The sequence below is a fragment of the Sinocyclocheilus grahami genome, unplaced genomic scaffold (genome assembly GCF_001515645.1).
Source record: "Sinocyclocheilus grahami isolate Dianchi unplaced genomic scaffold, SAMN03320097.WGS_v1.1 scaffold455.1, whole genome shotgun sequence".
In the NCBI taxonomy this organism is placed as follows: Eukaryota; Metazoa; Chordata; class Actinopteri; order Cypriniformes; family Cyprinidae; genus Sinocyclocheilus; species Sinocyclocheilus grahami.
The window spans coordinates 20233-35195 of record NW_015505634.1 but is presented as its reverse complement, the minus strand read 5'-3'; the positions used below and the strand labels follow the sequence as shown (position 1 = coordinate 35195).

Sequence of the window (14963 nt, the reverse complement as noted above, 5' to 3'; positions counted from 1 at the left end):
TTTATAAAAAATAAGACATATATGAAGCATTACATATTAATAAGGCTGGCTGTTGTGTCTGTTAATCTTTGGTCCTATACTAATTTATTTTATATTCATTACCGTGTCCTCAGGTTAATCTGTTGTGAAACCTTACATTTGTAATGTTTAATTACACCCCTTACTTAACTGCATAATGCAAACTGTTCTCTGCTCTTGTAGAAAATGTTAAAGCCTGTCTTTTAACCGTTTTTACACTTACAAGGTAATATATAAAGTTAACAGGAAGCATCACTCCTGTTGCACGTCTTGCATAAATCAGCTTCAGAGAGCAAATTTCATGGCAAACATAAACATGTCACCTTCTGCTCATTCCTCCTTATTATATGAATCAGTTTTGAAACTGAGATGACACCTTTGCGCAGTGTTCTTCACGTTACAGAGAAACTTCAAGGAAAGCTGTGCACATCATGCTTGCAAGGGTCTTCCGAGTCCTCAGCCTTTTCCTCCTTGGATAGTTTGCAACTGCATGTATCTGAGGGCAATACCATCCTTTGTGTGCATGGTTTACTTACTGTGGAAAGATGCAATTATATTGCTCGTATAAGACTTAAATATAGATAACTAGAAATTGGACAAACATAAAAATGTCACTTACTTTTTGTGAGCATCTTGTATTTAAAAAATTTGAAAAGCAGTATACATGATAAAAACCAGGCAGGTCAACACAGTGACTACTAAACAGGCCAACATGAAAGGATGAGTAGTCTGACTCCTGTCTTTCTCTCTCTCTCTACTGGTTGAACTGTGAAATTTGCTGTGGAAAAATGAGAAATGCATTTGCAGCATTTCTTAAACATAGAAAATCTAAAAGAAAAACAAGCGCTGTGTTTGTTAGAGTGCACGCAAAGCATGTCCTACACTAATTTAGGATTGCTCCTCTAAATCATCAAATATTTTTCAATAAATGTAAAGGTTATATACTGAGTATATACAGTATATCCCATATACATGGTTTCTACTGCCATGCTAATTGAAATCTTGGAAATATTAAGGAATTTAAAAATTCAGATTCAAATTTCAATATACAGTACACACAATACCGTTCAAAAGATTGGGGTCGGAAAGATTTAGCTTTTTGCTTTTTTAAAGAAATTAATACTTTTATTCAGCAGGAATCCGTTAAATTAAAAACATTATACAGATAGTTATAAACATTATACAGATAGTATAAGGAACAGATAGTATAATAAACATGATAAATGCTGTTAGGGTATATTTAAACTATAGGGTTACATTTTTCATTACAAATATGCGATATGAATGGAAATTCATGGTCAACAAGCATATGAACCCCATAATGACAGTATGTGTTGTATATGACGGTAGTAAAAAGTACAAACCAGAAGAGACACATCTTGCATTGTGGGTCTTGTTTCCAGGGAAGATTTCACCACCAACACACCTAATTTTAGAAAATCAGTTATCACCTAATAAACACCTCAAGGCATTATCTTTTTCAAAACTCCAATGAAATCTAGCAAACAAAAAGCTTTACTTTGTAATGGATTTACACGTACTGTCCTCAGCATCATTGTAAGTGTTGTCTGGACATGGCTCACAAAAGTACCAATAATCAAAGGCACCTGCCAAAACACCAAACAGAAAAAGCTATTTAAAATAATATTTTTACTACGTTAATGTCTCTTTGCCCTCATGCCCTCTACACACTATGACCATAAAAAGTCCCCAGGAAAGATCCACAGATATGATGAGCTCATAAATAACAATCATAACGGACACGTGTCATTTCATTGAATAATAATAATAATAATAATAATAATAATAAAACACTTTACAAGTTCTCTTCAGCTGATGTCCAGGTTTGCATCATTCCCTGGTCTTACAAATACCACATTTGTCATCAAAACATAAGTGATTATCTTTGCAGAAACATTTGTCCTTAGCCGAAACAGCTGTTGAACATTTCTCACACACACTTTCAGTGTTGTTCTCTGGACATGGTACTTTGGGATACTTACCTGTAAAACACAACAATTAATGACATTCAAATAAAGTTAGAACGTTTTCTCATCTTCCTTCAGTGTAACAAACATTGACTTTTTTCAGAGGGTTCCACCAATGATACCTCAGGTATAACAGTGTTTAACCCTTGTGCGTCAATTAAAACAAGTTACACATAGGTCCATAGTGGACAAAAATGTCCATGTCAAAAAACTGTCATTAAATTTGAAGCTTGGGAGCACAGAGTTAAGTTTGGTCTCATTTTAAAGACCCATGGCAGATTATTGTTGAAGTAAAAAAAGTTTAAAAAGTGAAATAAAAAAACGAGAACTAGATGTTTAGATTTATGAAAATGATTTATGAGCGATGTTTTATATAAAATATACATTTTATGAAACATGTTGAACTCTATACCTGCTAGAAAATCAAAACCATAAATCGAAACAAGTTGTATTCCAAATTTGAGGTTGATATCTCAAAAAAGTATCTTTTAGTAAGATTTTGTTTGGGCGCAGTACCAAATTTTCCCCATTAGATGCCAGCAAAACTCTGCTGGTGCACACAGTGGTTGGATTTGTGATTTGCAGTAGAGTTTTTCTCTCTCAAATATTGCACACACGCACACATTTTTTTTTATGACACACATACAAACCACACTCTGACATCCATACCAACACACCCACACAATTATAGCTGCATTATTTATCCAATTGGCTCTATAATATGCAGAAGCAGAAAACAGAAATAAAACGAGTATTTTCTTTATAGGTCAAACCTGAAAAAATGGCACCATCTGGTAAAAAATAGTAAAAAATGTAATTTTAAAGCCTTGCCAATATAATGAAAGCCTATCAACAAAAATTGCATAATTTTACAGTTAAATGGCACTGCGATTAAAAATAGCAGTTTTAATGGGTTTCAATGGGGACATTTTTGTCCTTAAGGTCCTGAGAGGAACAATTTTTTTGTACCTAGTGCAAAACAGATTTATTGAAGGAAATGGAAGTGAAATAGTAAAATTCCAATAAAAATACACACCTGTGCCAAAATTTATGCAGTTGGCAATAACACAGGCAAAATGATGAAAAAAAACAAAACTGAAAAGGACAAAGACGTCCAAAAGGTTGCACAAGGGTTAATAGAAACTTGAGTATAAATGTGTGCTAATAAAGCTGTAACTCAAATTATAGATAAAGAATATGTACAGCACAAAACTTTAGCATGCATGCAATAATCACAAACAGACAATAAAAATACATATGGTCTTACCCAAAGGACAGGCTTTACAACATCTTTCTTCGTATTCGTACTCAGTGGTCCAGTCACAGTTTATAGCCAGACTCAAAATCCAGCAGCCACAAACACAGAGCAGCGTAAACCAGAGCTTAGCAGTGTCCATTGTATCACTGTGGTAGATTGAGCATTGCTATCTCGCTTTTTATGTGACTACTGTGACATCACTGGTTTCCTCACACCCACAAGCAGAGGCATGTGAAAACACGCAAACACTGCTCTGTGCTTGTGATTAGGTTCTTACCATAATTTCACTGGAAATGTTCTAAAGAATTGCTTTGGGAAGTATGCGTCTTGTGTAATTTTTTGGGAAGAGGGAAGTAAAATGTGTAACTTGATGCAGTTCATGGGGGAGGAAGAAATAAATGCCCCTTGAATCTTTTCATCTTTTCCATTTAAGGACAACAATGTATTTGATGCTGTTGGTTGAGATGGAAACTATGGCTGGATGTGAATATCCAGGAAATATTTATGAGAAACACATAGACAGTTTCACAGATCATAAGGTTGTGGGTCACAGTTAATCCAGAAATAAAAATTCTGTCAACAGTTACCCTGTTATTTCCGAACTTGCTTTTTCTTTCTTCTGTGAAACGGAAAAGAATATGTTTTGAAGTAACTTGTTTTTGTCCAACTTTCACTGTACACACTTGAAGATAAAGGCTCTTTATGGGCATCTGGTTGCATGAAGAACCTTTAACATCCATGGAAACTTTCCATTGCACAAAGGTTCTTTATAATGTATCAGTGGTTCCCAAACTTTTTGCAGCGTGCACCCCTTTCTAGTGTTTGACACACATCAAGCACCCCCATCACCTAAAACCACATTTTAACTACAGTAATACATATATTCACTGTATACTAACTTTTTTGCTCACCAGCCACAGTGCTTGGGGTTTTCCAAAATTAGCCACTCAGACACATATTTTTACTGGCCACAATTTTGTTGTCGGTAAATTATGTTTTATATGACTAAAGTTACTGCATACTAAAATTAATTTCCAGGTCTCTTTTTTTTTTGCCTATAAAAAGGGCATTTCCCCCCTTAAATGCCTGTGTCATCTTTCATCTCAAATTCTTACATTTTATTAATAATTTCATATAATAAGACACAATAGGGCTGTTACCAATCAAATGAAATCAGTATTAACAAAACCTATCTTTCCCCTGCAGAAGAAACCGAAGCAGCTGAAGTAGGGTTGCCACGTTCAGCCAGCCAAAATAAGGGACACCCGTTCATGACACCCCCCACCCCCGAGAAAAACAAAACAAGGACACAAATAATCAGTGAGGAACTCATAGCTCAACAATACGCCATGAGAAAACATGCTCATGTATGTAAATTATTCATTCTTATTAGTCTTATTTGACCGTTCTGCGGCTGTTACATGAGATTAATTTTTATTTTAGTTTTTATTCATTTGCTTAAATTAGGACTACATTAAATCTAAATAATTTAGCATTTTTTAAAAACTTTTTTTTAAATGTAAAATTGTATATGACTTATATGCATATATATGTCATATATATATGTCTCATATGTATATATGTCTCTCACTTTAAAGGTATGGTTCACCCAAAAATGAAAATTCTGTCATAATTTACCCAGGTTGTTCTAAAACTGCAAGTTCTTTCTTCTGTTGAACACAAAAGAAGATTTTTTTGAAGAAGAATGTGGGTAACTAAACAGCTGCTGTTCCTCAGTAACTTCCATAGTAGAGAAAAAATGCTATCACAGTCATTGGGTGGTTTGGTTACCCACATTCTTCTAAGTATTTTCTTTTATGTTCAACAGAAGAAAGACATGATTACAGGTTTGGAACAACTTGTGGGAGTGTAAACGATGACAAATTTTTCGTTTTTGGGTGAACTATCGCTTTAAGTCAGACAGTCCACTGTGAGCAAACCAAGTGTGCCACACGAGTCTTAAAAAGTTATTAGCCGCCGAGCTATTAAGTTTGCATATAAAGCACTCCAATATTGAAGGTATAAATATTGAAGGGAATACATTGATAATTAGTCAGTTAGCTGACGATACTTGTCTTTTTCTTAAAAATGATTCACAAGTTTCTGTTGCCTTCAATTAATTTATTATTTTCTCCAAAGCTTCAGGATTAGTAGTAAATCCCCAAAAAAGTGAAATTTTATATGTACATGATTCCAATAAAAATTCTGTTGATGGTATTATAGTTAAACGTCATGTAAAATATCTAGGGGTTGATATCTGCAGATCTGACTCAGACCGTCTCCTTCACAATTTTCAGCCAAGGTTAGATAACATTAAAAAGTTTTTATGTTGCTGGCTGCAGAGAGACCTGACAATTTATGAGACAGTCCTGCTGACTAAGGCTGAGGGCATTTCACGCCTAGTTTATCCTGCTTTTTCCCTTTATGTTGATAAAAAACTATTAAAATGATTAACTCTCTGCTATTCTGCTTTATTTGGAAATATAAGACCGAATGTGTTCAAAGGAAATCTATAAGAAATTATAAGGAGGGTGGTCTTAATGCTTTAGATTTTAATATCATTAACCAGACTTTCAAAATTAACTGGATCAAGAATTGTTTATCTAATAATGAGTTACCCTGGTTTTGGATCCCTAACCTATTCTTCAAACATTGTGGTGGCCTTTTATTTTTATTGTCCTGTAACTTTAAGTGTAGTAAGTTACCTATTAAACTGTCAAATTTTCATAAACAAGCCCTAGAATCCTGGAAGATTGCCTTTAAACATAATTTCTCTCTGCACACATTTATTCTTTGGAACAATGAAAATATATTGTCTGTTAACAAATCACTTTGTTTCATTGAATGGGTGAATCAAAATATCTTTTTTTTTGTTTCTGATTTGTTCAGTTCTGACGGGGACCTTCTTTCCTTTTCTGATTTTGTGTTTTTAAAAGGTGTAAAAGTAAAAGTATCCCTGTCAGTTTAAAAACTTAGTTTAAAGCGCATTTATGGTATGGCTGTGTAAACAACCATTTTCCTACACTTGCATTTAATGGTGTTTATGTATTAGATTAAAAAAATGCAATAACTTTTTTATTAGAAATGCAACTTTCTTCAACTCCAGGATGCCCCTCTAAAGCACTAAATGGAGGATTTGTTATCCGAACTCTGAATTTAAAAACTTATGGACCTTTCCTCACAGGCTATTTATCCCAAGTAAAATTAAAGAACTCCATTTCAAAATTGCTCAGATACTACCCTTGTAATTTATTTTTGAGCAGATTTTCTGAGAATATATCCTCAATGCGTTCATTTTGTAATACTGATGAAGAATCTATTCTACATCTGTTTTGTCATTGCCCATTCACCAAGTCTTTTTGGTCAGAAGTTACCATGTACAATTTTTCCTGCTGTAACAAAATGATAGAAATAACAGAATCTTTTTTTTTGTTGTTGCTGTTGTCAGATTTTCATTCCAAGGACATTAATCTGGAACATATTGTTTTATTGCTTTGTCTTCTGGGTAAATTTCACCTTCATAAAGCCAGAACCATTCATTGCAAACCTAACTTTGGAATGTTTTCATCTGATATAAAGTCCCTTTTTACTTATTTTAAGAATATGTCAAATCCTTTGAACTCAAAGGCTTCTAAAACTTTTAACATTCTTGAGTCTATTGTAAGACTTTCCTTGCTTTCTTTCTTTTTTTTTCTTCTTTATCATTGGTATATTTTGTTAATTTGTGTAGCTTGTCTAACTTCATGTGATGATGTCCGTTAGCCCCATGTTACTTCATAACTGTTGTTATTCTTTCAATTGCAATAAAACATTTTTTTTTAAGTCTTAAAATGTGAAGCCACTGCGTTTCGATCGCCCCCAGGTGGCTGGCCCCAGTATAGGTCATAAGCCCCGCCCTCTCCATGCAATCTAATGGGACATGGGACAAACTAAATAATTAAATTTCACTTCAAATAATTTTTTTCCAAAGATAACTTTTGTCATTTGCTGTAGATTTGATCACTCCTGATGTAAGTTCAAGTGTTCGTTTTTTAAATAATTTTGGGTTTAGTTGGTTAACTGATGCTGTAAAGACGGGATTGTGACGTCATGATTGACAGCTGAGACTGACAGCTTCTCTGAGTGACCTGAGGCGCCAACGGACTTTTTCGGGATATTTATGAGGATTTTGGAGTTGTATTTACCTTATTCTAACACAGTCCTCTCAGCAGACAAAAACTGGAGCAGTCAGGCTAATTAAAACAGGGTCAGGGGCGTATGCTTGCGATCGACTCTGCGGGAGTGTGGGCGGGACGCGGCTCCACTTCGCTCGCTACTGCGCAGACTCCGGTTCCAAATCAGCGCAATATGGCCGCGCCCTGTTGGGACAATGGCTGGCGGCTACACTTTTCTTCAATGGTAGAGATTGAAGGTGCGTCGTCCATCTTTTTTTTACAGTCTATGTGAGCAAATGCTTCTCTGCAAACTGGACAGACACATTGATAACTTTCCCGTTGAGCTCTACAGCTGGAGAATCTTGTGTTCAAAGGGTGGATGTGAGCTCCTCCATGTTTTAAACCGCGCAGGTTTAGCGCATGCTGCGCTAGCGTGAAAGGGCTAACAGCACATATTCTGGAGACTCCATCATAGCCATTGAAACAAAGACGCCAAGATGAGCTTCTCTAACTTCTTATGAAATTAATTTCATTATAATTGCTATTAGCATTATAAACAGTGCAAAATACTTATTTGTTGATTCAGCTTGTTGACCTTTGTAAAATATGGGACAAATCGCGTCCCGTATTGATTTGATACGGGACACATCATTTTACCTTTAAATACGGGACGATTCCGTATTTTAAGGGACGGGTGGGTGGCAACCCTAAGCTGAAGTGGCATTTAGATGCATTTACACAGACAGTTTAATGAAGCTGAAATGTAGAATGAATGCATTTACACTGCAAAATTACAACAGCATAAATAATGTTATGAGCTTGGTGTTTTAAATCAGTTTTTTTTAAATATACAAAATTAAATGTTGGGAAAAAATCCAAAGATAAGCTACTTTTAAATATGAAAGTAAACCGCCAGTAGGTAGCAGCAAGTGACTGTCTTAATGAGTGAGTCATTGAGGCTTTCGTTCAAATGATTCGTTCAGACGGCTGATTCATTCAACAGAGATTGTCTTACTATAGGGAGATGAGAGGGTCTGTATTACTTACTACTAGAGAAAGTGTAATGGCTAACTTGGATCACGTGTGCCTTAATAACCAATCACATTACAGCCTTTACGTCATTGAATTTCAGTCAGAGTTGTGCGACACTCAATTGCCGTTTACGGATACCGTAGGAATGAATGAGAAATGCCGTAAGCTGAATCCCACCTTTTGCAAAAAGTCAGTGACTTCTCTTATAAAACTAAATTTTTTTCGTGGTAAACTCTAAAAATAGTTAAATCCAAAAGTATTGTTTAGTGTAAAGCATATTGAAGATTAGCAGATAGGCTGTCGATTCATTAAATTATAAGCCGTTTCCTCTAAAAAGCTGTTTATTCATCGTAGTGAAGCCTCTCCTCCATTGACATCCATTAAAAAAAACGGCCTCTGGTCTCCGTTCCCACGTACTGCCAGACCGGAAGTGTTAGCTTTAGCCATTATGCTTTTTCGGCTAATGGTTGCAGGCTTGCCTTCTAGTGGCTTTGTCATTCAAGAATGAAGCACTGAATAACTGACTCAAATTATTAATTCAAAAACGTGAATCATTCAGTAAGGAACCACCGCTGTGTGTTGCTCAGTTGCGCAACTGTTCTGCTGTGATCTTTGGAATTATTTTCGTTAACCAAATGGACCAAAAAGAGTCAACACTGACAGAATTGTACTAAAATGTAAGTCACTTAATCACTACTCGTTTGAACTCTTGTATAAAATCATTGTGCATTTGTGCGAGTGCTAATAATTGTTGAGGTGCGACCTGTTTTCATTTCTCTACAAAACGTTGGCTAATTAATTACTGCACAGTATGTGCCTGCTGTGAGCTCATACAGTGCTCATACAGTTACGAGATTTGTTGTTTCCGAGATTTTTTGTTTCAGTGGGCGGAGCATACATGAATATTCATGAGTTTATATGACTTGGATCGTGAAACTTGCTAATTAGCACATTATTAGGAAAGGCGATTTGCAAAGATTCATTTCAAAACATACTATTCTGTAAATGAGGCTGGATCATGAGTGATTCGTGCGAACATAGACGCATTTATGTAGATCGGGGGCGCATTCCCTTCAGAAACAAATAATCCACTGCGAGTTCAGCGGCTCAGATGTCGGGAGTAAATGACGACTGCTATATTCATTATTACATCCAAGAAGAGAACACCTCAATCGCTTAGGAGTCATTCTTGTCTACATCTGCTCCGGCAGTGAAACAATGGCGGACTGATGACAGCTCACTCAGGGCGGGTCTAAGGTAAGACACCAGTCCAGTCTGTGCTGAAACGCTACTGTCAATCAAACTATTGTGGGAGGGGCTCACACAGACAGGCATCTGAGATCGGCTTGATTTGAGAAAGGGGAAAACATTTAACGAGATAAAAAAAAAAAAACACTGGGTGGATTTTTATCATTATAGGGTGGGTGTGTACACACACTGCCAACACACATTTAAGTTTAAACAACTTGTAAAAGTGCATGTAGCATCCTATGACCCCTTTAATGACTCACTCATTAAGACGGTCAGACAGTCACTTGCCAGCACCTACTGTTGGTTTAGTTTAATGTTTAAAAGTATCATTAAAAATATAATTCTTTTCAATTACATAATTTAAAAAAAAAACATATATACAACATATACAAATGTAAGATTTTAAAATAATAGATGAAGCACACATTTAATAAGATTAGAGAAAAAAAATTAATTATAAAGGTAAAATAAAAAAAATGCCCTGGGCTAATTATTACAAATATGCAGATTTAAATGGCAAAGCTGATAGAACACCTATGAGAATATTGCTTCAGAATAAATTATATTTACAACACAAAAATCCTATGTATTCCGGAAAAGTGACTTTTACTCGGAAAAGTGAATGACAAGGCTTAATGTCAAGCCCTATATATATATATTTTTTTTTATTTAAATCATTGAATATGTGTATGTGTGTGTGTGTGTATATATATATAGAGCCCATAAATATAGAAACTACATATTTACTGCAGTATGTTTCTTCTGTGTGCAGTTGTATTAATTTGTTTCGATTTCTCCACCAGATTGTACAGTTCTCTTTCACAGACAAGAATTAATGTTGAGCTCTGTCCAAAGAAGAAAAAAAAGCTGATTTGGACAGATATAAGAGGGTCATTTAAAGATATGGTTGTGGCCAAATATACCAAAAGCCTATAAATCCTAAACGGTTTTCAGAGGAGTTTCAAGTTCAAAGTTTCAAGGAGATCGGACCTTATGTGGCGCTATAACAGTTAAAAAGGATTCAGAAACACAATATTGCTATGATGTGACCTCAACTTGCTAAAAAATTTTCATATATTCACACTGTTCATATATTCACACATACACTGGATCTTCATGTCATACAATAGATCTCCTCATTCTGATCAACTTTGTCTCTTGGACCACTGCTGTCAATCAAATTGTTCTTTAAATACTTGAGATTATCTAAAAAACCTACTTTTGCAAACTAGTCATAGGTTTTTTGCTTAACCTCAATAAAACCAGTGCAGTACAATTCTTTGGACTCTCGTGGTCAATAATTAATTGTCAAAGCAATGTTGAACTTTTGCATTTGAACATATAACGGCCATTTAATAATATGGTCTTTACCTAGTGTACCCAATTCTCTATAAATCACATCAAAAGCACATGTGTCATATGATTCTAGAAAATCATGCAAAATGCAACATTTATGGAGCTCGGACAATAGTTGCCTCTAATAACAGTTAAAATGGTGAAAACAATATATTTCAATGGCAAATTCCCTGAAATTGCCATTATAACCACTAGATGGCAACATAGAACTACTAATTAGCTCATTGTACTCACTAACTAATTGGCTCATTGTACTCACTAATAATTCCTATTTTCACAGGTTTTGCTTTTAAATTCATACTTATACATTAAGAAATCCTTGTCATAACATGTAAAGTCACATTTTGTCAACGTTTACTATTTTATTTACATTGAGGAATCACATTTTACAATTATGTCTCATTATGATTGTAGTGAAAAATTGTGCAATTGAAAATTGTGTTATAAAGAGAAGACTTGCAGTAAGCATTTTGTTACCTATAATTTACTTCAGATCCCTATATCTACAACAAAATGTGTTTGCATGTGTGTGTAAGTGTGCTTAAGTATTATACTTTAACCCTTCATTTCAGTGTGTGAATGTGAGTGTTCTTCATCATGGATGTGTTCTGATGTCACCCCAAAATGTCAGGTTGGCCTAGACCATAACAGCATATATGTGATAAAGGCCTTAAAGTGCTTGAACCCTGGTAATTGCTGCTTGCAGCTATATTTTATATTAATGTTCTTCAGACTGGAAAAAAAATATTTTAAGGTCTGTTCACTGAAAGGTTCTTTAGGGAACCCAAAGATAAGTTCTTTTGGAACCTTTTTATATGGACAAGAAAACCTTGACACATTTTCCAGAATATCTTCTCTTGTGTTCCACAGAAGAAAAACAGTCATACACATTTTCAGTTTGTATCACCATGCATGATCACACTGAATCATGTGGCATCTTACCACATGAGGCCCCAATAGGGAACAGGTATGTACGAGTCGTGAAAGGACAACTTCTCTCTTTTAATATCAGCTAAAAACACAAGTACTCACTACAGTTTAAGCAGTAAATGGCAGATGAAGTGACTTCAGTGGTGTCAGCGGTCAGTTGGACCAGGACCCATCAGACGTGCAGTAAAGGGTGATTATGTTGGGAACGTTTGTGCCTCTGATGGATGGGGCAACTGTGGCCCATCATAAATTCATGAGTATACACAGCAACAAATATTTGCTTGAGGACTTTTGGCACTTTTAAATTCTGAGACAGTGACAGAGATGAGAAGAAGTGATGGATAAAGAGAAGAAGAGTAGAATCTATACACGACATGGGCTGGAATCAAACTCTCCAGCATCACAGTACCACATACACCAACCACTAGCGCACACAGACCAACCACTAGCTCACTGCATCAACAGTAATACTGACGTTTCAAAGAATCTAGGAAACCTAAGCAAACCACCATCTTCACTGGTTTTGACAGGTATCTCACAGAAGTATTCAAATACTGTCAGATAGACAACTTCTCTCCACTTACGTGCTCTGCTAAAATATTGCCGTCACCAGCGTTATCGAGGTAATCTATAGTGTGTAGTGTAAAAGGAAGGACCACAGCATCAGAAAGGATCTCTGAAACCTCTGTTGACAACATCTGAGTCAGAAACAGTTTTTTTTATTGTAATTTGTAAGGTTACTTAAAATGAATGTGAAATAGCATTCACAGCCCATTTTACAGTAAATAAACATATATGCTCTTCCTCTGAAAGGACTTTCCTGTTCCTCTGATGTCAGAAATGGCTCACAGGCTATTAGATAGTGTTACCAATAGCTACTGGCCACATGTTCAGAATCAATAAAAATGCTAGAAAACAACATTAGTTACAGTTTGTTAAAATTAAGTCTTGGAAAAATAACATTGTCAATACAGAATACAGGGGGAAAAATACTAATGCATGACCTTTTATAGTTTCCATAAGCTACCATTGCTGATCTGCTCCATTGTCATTTGCTTTATGTCAGTGGAATGATACTATATTATTTTCCTTTGCTTGACCTGTATTTAAAAGAATAGTAATAGTTCAGTTTATTTTATGTCTATTAATTTAAGACTATTGCTATGAACATCTTTAGTTACTGAAAGTTGATGAATGCTTAAAAATCTCTGTTCTTGTTTTGTGTGCTCAGATTTGCAAGTCGGCTATGACCTTTCATTTAAAGACCAACATGCACCCACAAATATCAACTCCTCATATCTCACGTCACTGTACTGACAGTGTTAAATCCATCCATCTTTTACAAATCATGAAAATGGTTATAGTTTGCATACGCATCTGAACTTTTGTTATTTTAATTTCCCTTTTCAGAGGGAAAAGCCTGAGATCTACAAAACCTTGCAAGTGGAGAGGAGTGGACAAGATGAGAAAAATGTGCACTTGTGTACATTTATGAAATAATGTCACTATATGCAGATATCTTCTCTTTTGAATGAGATTGATTGGACCATTTTATAGAAGTCATGTATGTCAAAGGAACAATTCACCCAAAAATGTAAAGTTGCTGAAAATATACTCACCTTCAGGTCATCAGAGATGTAGATGAGTTTGTTTGTTCATCAGAACAGTTTTTGAGAAATATAGCATTACATAATTTGCTCACCAATGGATCCTCTGCAGTGAATGGGTGCCATCAGAATGAGCATTAAATACCTGATAAAAACATCACAATAATCCACATGTAATCCACATGACTCCAGTCCATCTATTAAAGTTCTGTGAAGTGAAAAGCTGTGAATTTTTAAAGAAACAAATTGCTGATAATATAATATAATATAATATTAAATAATATAATATAATATGAAGTGACAATGCACATAGTGTATATATGTTTGATCACCGAGTAAGAATCATTTTAATACTGTGGTGGTGGTGGGGGGGCTGGGGGGGTTTGTTATCTTCGAAAGACCTCTGTATTTGCAAATGAGAATGAGGGTTGAACTGAAAATATCAACGTGATATTTAAGTGATACTGGCTTCTGAATTGAATGTCTTTTATGCAAGAACAGACGTTTTGCAGGTGTCATGTGCACAAGTCTCTTGTGCAAAGGATACACCCAGCAGAGCTGTTGCCGTTTCAGTGCAGTTGACTGAAGTGGTCTATGTGAAATGTCATGCTCTGCATGAGGTTTACGTCACATAAGCGTACATCTAACTATGACACATTCACACTGTTTTTTTTCTTTCTTTCTCGGTTTTATGTAAGCTATTAAAATTGATGAGCCACCGTATTACACATCCAGCGTGGACCCACTGTGCACCACAGAGTTCATGTTACCATATATTGTCATGCTCATGAATTATACATGCAGCTCAACCCTAAAAATACAACTATTGCAAGCAGTTCAATTGAACCATGAAAAACGTACTGAATTTGTAATTGTTTTTTGTTGTTGTTGAGTCTGTTTAACGTACACAAAAAGCTGCAAACTTTAGCATACAATAATATAAAAACGTTTATATTAAAAATATCAACTAATGTGATAATTTTTAAAAAATATTTCACATATGCATTTTACAGAAACATATAGCATTCATAGAAATGTAATTTAAAATACTGTTCAAAACAAAACTCAGTCACATTAAAAAGCATCAATTCAAAGTCAAATATAATAATTTGATAGAATAATATTTTTAACCACTTCCTGTAAAATAGACCCAACAAATTATTACATTTTTTGCACTATAGAAAAACTGACTCTTGTATTTAGTTTGAAATGTTCCTTCCATGTCCATCCACGGCTACATTCACATTCTGATAAAAATTTTGCAAAACCTTTCCAAAAAGACAAAGGCCATTTCATAGACTGCGTCTGTAAGTTTTGTTTGTAGTATCAATGTTTAAATTTGATGGTGCACATCAGTAAAGATTCTCTA

At 35.1% G+C, this 14963-nt stretch overlaps 1 pseudogene; it reads right to left on the bottom strand.

The window, feature by feature from the left end:
* Nucleotides 1–537: 537 nt before the first annotated feature.
* On the bottom strand, nt 538–8897 carry LOC107552643 (tumor necrosis factor receptor superfamily member 26-like; annotated as a pseudogene).
* Nucleotides 8898–14963: the final 6066 nt, after the last annotated feature.